This window comes from Schistocerca cancellata, chromosome 5 (assembly GCF_023864275.1).
Source record: "Schistocerca cancellata isolate TAMUIC-IGC-003103 chromosome 5, iqSchCanc2.1, whole genome shotgun sequence".
Lineage (NCBI taxonomy): Eukaryota > Metazoa > Arthropoda > Insecta > Orthoptera > Acrididae > Schistocerca > Schistocerca cancellata.
The window spans coordinates 525185935-525195116 of NC_064630.1; the positions used below are offsets into that span (position 1 = coordinate 525185935).

The following is a 9182-nucleotide window of genomic DNA, read 5'->3' on the forward strand; positions in this document are numbered from 1 at the left end:
CCTTTCATCCCATTACAGTTGTTGTCAGCTGGACTCCTGAAGATGAAGATGGACAGCAGCCAGTCCCAAGGTTCCGTAGCTGCACCTTCTAGACTGGGGAAAGGAAAATGGATAGTCGTGTGCTGAAGAATCGTCTGGAGCAACAAGATATGTAAGTAGCCAAAAGAATGGCTTTAAGCCATATGGGACTTAACACTTGAGGTCATCAGTCCCCTAGAACTTAGAACTACTTAAACCTAGCTAACCTAAGAACATCACACACATCCATACCCGAGGCAAGACTCGAACCTGCGACCGTAGCAGCAGCGCGGTTCCGGACTGAAGCGCCTAGAACCACTCGGCCACAACGGCTGGCTGTAAGTAGCAGCCTGAATAACTTTCACTCGTGGGATTCTCTGTTTTCCCGTAATCTTGGGGGTTGGGTACTCCAAGAGCCAATCAGGTAACTTCTGTAATACGCACACAGTGCCATTTATCTGGGCACACCGCCCTCTGCACTGAGCCACACCCCGTACTTTGTAGCCAGCGCAGACAGTGTGCCTTGTTCAGGTGTGGGGAACCTTGGATACCCCGAAAACTTGGTAATTTCTTCACAGTAAATCAGAGGAGGCACAAGTGTTTTCATAGTGAATAAGAAATTTATAGAGTAAATGCTTTAAGGTGGCTACGGATGACAGGAGTAACGTGCACTTAAGGACATGGCTAAAGCCGGTATATTAAGAGGTGTAATCTGGGAAACTGAGACACCCAGGGAAAATAGTTAACAGGTATTACTTAGGTTAATAAGGTAGGCTTATGCCGTGGTACTAGAACTAGAATAAAGAGTCGCAACAGGATTGCTTGGTTAGGTTTTACCGTCTTCACATCATGCGGCATTGTCTCAAAACAGCTGAAGTGCTGAGATACCACATGGGTGCGAGCGAGATCGTCGCCAGACATGACATCGTCAATTGAACAGCTGCAAGTCCCTAAAGAAGCAATGTTCATGATAGCGTAAGATCCGCGATCAGTAACCGAACAAGCCAAAGGAGTGACAAAGCGGAGAAGTCTACGGGATGTAGGAGATATGTGGAAGTAAAAAAACTGAAGAGATTTTTTTTATATGAAACATGTGGGGCTGATATAGCGCCTGTAGTTGGGGAAGAATTAAGGAGAATTATAGGGTATTGTAGAGCACAGGTGGGGCTCGTATAGTAGTAGTAGCCGGGAGAATTACAGGATTATTGTACAGCAAAGGTGGGGCTTGTATAGCGCCAAAAGCTGGGTCAGCAGTATCGGAGACCTCTTGAAGCAGGGCCACTGGATAAATCTCTCAGGGTGACAAGCGTTAATAAAGTATGACAAGAGTAATAGGTCCTGGAAGTTAGATAGGTTCCCCACTTTATCATGGTCTCCTATTGTTGTAAATACACTGAAGCGCCAGATAAACTGGAAAAGGTCTCCGTATTCAAACATAGAGATATGTAAACACACAGAATATGGGGCGGCGGTCGACGAAACTGTTAGATCGGTTACTGTTGCTACAATCGCAAGTTATCAAGATTTAAGTGAGTTTGAACGTGGTGTTACAGTCGGCGCACGACGGATGGGACACAGCATCTCCGAGGAAGCGATGAACAGGGGATTTTCCCGTACGATCATTTCACGAGTGTACTGTAAATCCGATAAAACATCAAATCTCCTACGTCGTTGCAGCCAGGAAAAGATCCTATAAGAACAGGACCAACGACGACTGAAGAGAATCGTTCAACGTAACATAAGTACAACACTTCCGCAAATTGTTGCGGATATCAATGCTGGGCCATAAACAAGTATCAGCGTGCGAACCATTCAACGAAACATCATTGATATGGGCTTTCTAAGCCGAAGGCCCGCTCGTGTACCCTTGATAACTGCGCGACACAAAGCTTTACGCTTCGCCTGGGCACGTCAAGAATGACATCGGACTGTTGATGATTGGAAACTTGTTGCCTGGTCGGAAGAGTCTTGTTTCAAATTGTGTCGACCGGATGGACGTGTACGTGTATGGAGACAATCTCATGAACCCTGCAAGTCAGCAGGGGACTGTTCAAGGTGGTGCACGCTCTGTAATGGTGTGGGGCATGTGCATTTGGAGCGATAAGGGACCCCTGATACGCCTGGATACGAACCTGACAGCTGACACGTACGTAAGCATCCTCTCTGATCAACTGCATCTATTCGTGTCCACTGTACATTCCGACGGGCTTGGGCAACTCCAGCAGGACAATACGAGATTCCACACGTCAAGAATTACTACAGAGTGGCTCCAGGACCACTATTATGAGTTAAAACACTTCCGCTGGCTACCAAACTTCCCAGACATGAACATTATTGAGCATATCTGAGATGCCTGGCAACACGCTGTTCATAAGAGATCTCCACTCTCTCGTACTCTTACGGATTCATGGTGTCAGTTCCCTCCAGCACTATTCCAGACATTAGTCGAGTCCATGCCACGTCGTGCTGCGGGACTTCTGCGCGCTAGTGGGGATCCTAAACGATACTAGGCAGGTGTACCAATTTCTTTGGCTCTTCAGTGTAATTTTTTAAATTATTAATATACAAGAGTAAGGAGGCTGCACAAACTGCATAGTTCGCTCAGGCTGGTATTGCCAAACAATAAAGCAGTGCTCATACTACTTTGTATACATAGGTCAGTTTTGTTACCCATAGGATAAGATAGGATTTATCCCATAGTGCAAATATTTTTTGTATCATTTGTTAATGATGTTATAAGTTATTAACGTTAACTTGTAGAGAATGATACGGGGAGTAGCAGACAAGAGCGAATGAGATCTTCGTTCTAGAAACCCACTTTGATACCTGTTCCATCCTATGTAGTGGAGACGAAAGCTGCTCATCAATGCGAAGTAATTTGACAAAAGACACAATGAACCGTGAACGAAGATCTCTGCCTAGAGTCAAGAGCTAGTGGAGTCGAACGGAAAGTGCACGTAGTGAAAAGAACAATGTGATACTGTGAGCGAAGTTGGAAATGTGAAGTGTAAATAACTGTAAATAATTCAGTGTCTGTGTTTCAGCAAAATTCGTGGGTGGTTTTTATTTCGTAGAGGGGCGGGGTTGTAATAGCATGAGTCATGCTGTACAACCGCTATATCAGGAATTCCAAACAGCCACTGCAATGTCCTGCTGTCAAAAGCACCCCTCATCATGTGCCCAATTCTGTGTCACCACACGTCCGCATACCAACGACTGGGAACGTCGATCACCCTCCAGGAAGCTTGTGTAGTTTGACATAATGGACGTACGCTGGTCACCAACCTGTTCCACAATTTTGTGCGGTGACACACGAATGCCACCCTTCTGCAAAATCAGCACCGAGTAGCTGCATTTAAGACCAGAGCCCAGCTGTGTATGTCATAATCGGTACGGCGGGTCCACGTTAGGTGCCTGTCGTGTGTCAGACGTCTCTACAAGTCTACTAACCCAGCCTTGGAGTCTTCAGCATAACTCTGCCGCCGTCGGACCGTGACCCACGGACTTCCACCTGTTTACCTAGCCTGGGGCGTCGCCAGGCAGCCAGCTACCCGCTTCTGCTCTGCAGTCATCAGTCCAGATTTCGACTGTGAGAAGTGCCATCGCCGTGCCGCCGGGGCACCATGAACTACCGCAGATTACAAGACAGAATATGCTGCTGGCTGCCTCGTGCCATGCTGTAGCAAAGCCACGTGCCGTCGTGGCTATGCTGCCGCCATTGAGTCAGCGTGCCGAGGCTGCATACCACTTCGTAAGCAACTTACAAATGTTGTAATCTTGTAGAACAAAAGCAAACTGGTGCTTTTCATTTATTATTATAATGTTGTTCTACCAAGAACCGACGGAATATTCTGTTAACTTACAAATGGTTCAAATGGACCTGAGCACTATGGGACTTAACATTGAGGTCATCAGTCCCCTATAACTTAGAACTACTTAAACCTAACTAACCTAAGGACATCACACACATCCATGCCCGAGGCAGGATTCGAACCTGCGACCATAGCGGTCAAGCGGTTCTAGACTGAAGCACCTAGAACCGCTCGGCCACCACGGCTGGCAGCAACTTACATCCCTGTCCCTCTGTTCGTTGCCACTACAATGCCGGGACATTACGTGAAAATGGAAATACACTCGGATGACTGCACGTGTTGGATGGAGAAATTAAATATTTCCAGAATGAGATTTTCACTCTGCAGCGGAGTGTTCGCTGATATGAAACTTCCTGGCAGATTAAAAGTGTGTGCCGGACCGAGTCTCGAACTCGGGACCTTTGCCTTTCGCGGGCAAGTGCTCTACCAACGGAGCTACGCAAGCACGACTCACGCCCCGTCCTCACAGCTTTATTTCTGCCAGTAGAGCACTTGCCCGCGAAAGGCAAAGGTCCCGAGTTCGAGTCTCGGTCCGGCACACAGTTTTAATCTGCCAGGAAGTTTCAAATTAAATATTTGTTTGTATTCATCCTCATGCCTGTCACCTGTCACCTCTCACCAGTTACATCATGAAGTCAAGTTTGATAAATTAATAAAGAAATTATTGTTTCCTCACTGTGACCTTCTTCTGTTGCTGCACGTCCGTCTCATCTTTGGCAGAGAACCATGCTCACACCCAGCCATCTTTCTCGCTGCTTTACAAGCCCATCGACGGGGAAGGGGCGTTTATCAGGCCACAGAAAGCTGCACCTCTCGGCAGTCATATACTAGCAACAAGGTTTTTTTCGAGCCATTAAACAACAGGCGTCATTCTTCCTCCTGTCCTCGAGAAGGGAAGGATATTGAATGAACAGAAGTACCGTGGGAAGAGATTATGGCGCGAAAAAAGTAACTCCTAAGTAACAATTTATTAGTGCTGAGAGCGATCTGAAATAATAAGAAGTTTGGAAAATAACAAGACTACTACGACTATTAAAGTGAGATGTACAGTGGCGGTCAAAATAATAGAGCCACCTGGCAAAGGTTTGGAATAAAGTGCACATTTATTACTAGACATGTTTGAACTATGATGGAAACCATTACAACCGAGTCACATTGTACTATAGTCAGTTATATCGATAACACAACACAAAATAATCAGTAATAATCAATAATATTCAAAAGAATACCAGACCACAGGGTCAAAAAAATAGAGCCAATTGAAACAAATATATTGTACTTGATCTCAGTCTTATGAAACGTACAGGAACAGTCTTTTTTGCATAGGACTGCATTAGTACTTCGTGGGGTAACCCTTATTTTTGAGGATTGCCCTGCACCTCTTACCCATAGAGTCTACTAAACGCCTGCATTCGTCACTACTGATCGCATACCAGGCTCTCTGGATTTCTTCCCACAGTTTTTCTGAAGATGTAGCTTTTGAGCGGTCAATTCTCTTATCTAAGATCTCCCATAAGTTCTCAATGGGTGATGCGTCAGGGGACTGAGGTGGCCACTCTAATACTTCGATATTGTGCTCTTGAAGAAACTGCCTTATGATCCTTGCAGTATGCTTTGGATCGTTATCGTGCTGAAATTTCCATTTCAGCGGCATTTCCTCTTCAGCATAAGGCAGCATCACATTTGCCAAGATGTCTTTGTACATTTCTGCGTTCATTATGCCGTTGATACGGTGTATTGGACCAATGCCGTACCACGAAAAACATCCCCATACCATAACACTTCCGCCACCGTATTTCACAGTTTTTAAAGTGTACTTGGGATTAAATTCCTGGTTTGGTGGGCGGCGCACATAGACTTTTCCGTCTGAGGCAAACCTATTAAACTTGGATTCATCGGACCAAAGGATGTTCCTCCACCAAGTATTAGGTTTTTGTTCATTTCTCCGGGCAAAGGCTAACCTTTTCCGAACATTAGCTTGTGAAACATGTGGCTTCTTTCTTGCAATGCGCCCATTCAATTTTGCAGATCTCAGTCGTCTTTGAATCGTTGAGGTTGATGGTTGAACATCATGTTCGTCGCTAAACAAAATGGCTTTCAGTCGTGGTGTTGACAAAAATGGGTCTTTCTTCGCTTCCCTAGTGATGAGTCTGTCTACGCGAGGAGTAGTTACACGAGGTCGCCCCCTGTTCTCCACCTGCGGCTTTGTTTGTTTTGACCGTCTCATGGCGTTCTGGACTCGTTTTCGCGAAACGTGCAAGACATTGGCTATTTTATTCATGGACCTCCCACTTTTGAACATCCGGAACATTACTATACGCTCATCTTCACTGGTATGCTTTGCTCTGCCCATCTAGACGAATGTAAACAAAACCACACGTCAATTTACATACAAAACAACTGCATAAAAATCAATTTAAAGGCACATGTGTAAAGCGGCTCTATTATTTTGACCCATAAGATTCTTACCTTTATGCCTCTTGTCACACGTCTAGCTCAAACGCTTCCTTTCGGACGACTAAAGATAGCAGCAACGTCTTCCCTGATGTTGTCTACAAGGGACTGACAACACGGCACTCGTGGCGATTTCGCGAACTAATAGATATCCTAGTTCTTAATCTCGTCAATAGAGGTGGCTCTATTATTTCGACCGCCACTGTATGTTCTGCGAGTATTACATAATAAGTCAGTATTTTCAACGAGGCAAAGTGCCCTAATTTGTGGTGGGGAATCTGGCGAACGCTGATCGTCTCAACTCAGAATCGTGTGATGCTGAAGCCAGCCCGCTGGCTGCGATCCGGTGGAGTAGCATTTCTTTTCAGTGGCCAGTTTTGTCGTGGAACCACTCATTCATTTCAATGTTTTTTTTAATGCAACGGCCTGTAAATGGTTTATTTTTAACAAAAATGATAATGTAACGTAATATTTATTTGCTTCAAAGTATAATTTCACAGTTAAAACAAAAGTTCTTAAAATAAAAAATTTAAAATAATATAAAGCATCAGGATTTTTAAATTTTCGTAATATGAGTGCCACTAGTTCTTATTTTCATGTACACAGGATGTGCATTTTAACTGTAGATATTGAAATATACGAAAACTATACATTGCAGGAAGAAAAGTTATGATTCCAATTTGTTTGTCTCTGAGGGGGACACCCAACGATACCACACTCGACCCCCACCCCACCAAGTGCGTCGGTGGCGGCGGGGGGAATCTTTGAAATCGTCAAAGGACACACACGCTTTTTATTGCAGATTACGATTCTATAGCTAAATCTACATACGTTTTGTCTGAAACATTTTCTTCATTTCGCCACAGGTGGCGCTGTAATCGGAGAAGTAGAAATGGGTATACAATCGTAATTTACGACATGTTGCTCAATGGCCCTTGAATATCCAGTGGCACATGGGACTCCATCTCCGTGCTGCGAGTGTAGCACAGGCCAGTATATCACAACTTCGAACTGGAAACCCCATTCGCTACGTTGTATTCCTCCGACATATCGAACAGGGTACTACATGACGCGCCCCTGTGTGCGTGGCTTGAGGCGTACGCTACTCTTGTTTTCCAATTAGAGCAAGCTTTCAAACGCAGTACCACCAATTTCAATGCACATAGTGATCCGCTTTTCAAACGATCGTACACAGGACAGAAGTATGCCTGCGGGGATGTCAGCACAGATGTTTCTGATGCGATCGACCATGTCTTCACGGCCTATTTGTAGTTGCTCGTACACCTTATCTTTTATTAAATATCCCCACACAAACAAAATCCCGCAGCCTAATGGGCCAAGTAATAGAGCCACCTCCAAGTAATAGAGCCACCTCTGCCGATCCACCGACCAGTGTAAACACGGTCTAATGCCTCCAGTGCTTCAGTTGCGTAATGCGCTGGGCAACCGTCATACTAAAACCACATACTTTGTCGAACGTCCAGGGCAACATCCTGCAGTAGTACCGGTAGTACCTCCTCCAAAAACGTTCGGTGTTTGCGTCCATTCGACTTGCAGTCGAAAAATAAGGACCAATGAGTTTGTTCCCCACGATGCCACACCATACGCTACGGCCAAGAACGTTGATCGTTTTATACAATAACCAGTGGGGATTGTCTATGCTACAGTAATGCATGCTATGCCGGTTAACGCTACCATGTTTTGAGAATGTAGACTCATCGGAAAATAGAACCTCGGCAGAGAACGTGGGGTGCATTTGTTGATGTGCCCTTCACAAAACACTACTCGGTTATGGAAATCGGCGTCATGAAGTTCTTGAAGCAGTGACACGTAGCATGGATGATAACTTATGACGATGCAGTATTGTGACAATACTACCTACTGACATACCGGAATCGCGGTGTGATTGCCAGTCGCTTATCTGTGAGTTGTGGTGCCCTGCCACTAATACAGATATTTCATTAGTTTCTCCCGTAATACATTTGCTTCATTTCCTTTTGCCAGTCTGTACGCTGCCATTAGATAAACAGCCGTTTGTCTGACCTTCCAAAAAAACGAACGAGAGCCAACTTCCTCTGAAAAACGCTCATCATACAAGGCCTCAACGTTTCTTCTACATTGAAACTTCCTCGCAGATTAAAACTGTGTCCCGGACCGAGACTCGAACTCGGGACCTTTGCCTTTCGCGGGCAAGTGCTCTACCAACTGAGCTACCCAAGCACGACTCACGCCCCGTCCTCACAGCTTTACTTCTGCCATTACCTCGCCTCCTTCCTTCCAAACTTTACAAAAGCTCTCCTGCGAACCTTGCAGAACTAGCACACCTGAAAGAAAGGATATTGCGGAGACATGGCTTAGCCACAGCCTGGGGGATGTTTCCAGAATGGTAGAGCACTTGCCCGCGAAAGGCAAAGGTCCCGAGTTCGAGTCTCGGTCCGGCACACAGTTTTAATCTGCCAGGAAGTTTCAAATCAACGCACACTCCGCTGCACAGTGAAAATCTCTTTCTTCTACATTCTCCGTCAATTAGGATCATTTCAGTCTTTTCTTCTGTGGTTGTAGCATTCATCATCCACTTCCACATCTGTCCTCCAAATAATAGGTAGATGTGCGAGCAATAAATACTACGCAAGGATTGTAATGTTTAGAGCCGCTATTTGTTCTACGTCTGCACGATACGTAAGTTCTCGGTCGCAATATACTTCTTGTTATGATACGTCGCAGTTTGCTACCGGCCACGGTGGCGCATCGAGCAGTCCCTTGTCCGATATGTCGGCAGAGTACAACGCTGCGATGGGGTTTTCAATTAGAAGTTATGAAATACTGGCCTGTTCTGCT

At 45.3% G+C, this 9182-nt stretch overlaps 1 non-coding gene across 1 annotated transcript; it reads right to left on the reverse strand.

Annotated features, from left to right (window-relative positions):
- Positions 1-8489: 8489 nt before the first annotated feature.
- Positions 8490-8564, reverse strand: Trnas-cga (transfer RNA serine (anticodon CGA)). The gene has a single exon. It is a non-coding gene; the product is annotated as a tRNA-Ser (tRNA).
- Between the last annotated feature and the right edge of the window lie 618 nt (positions 8565-9182).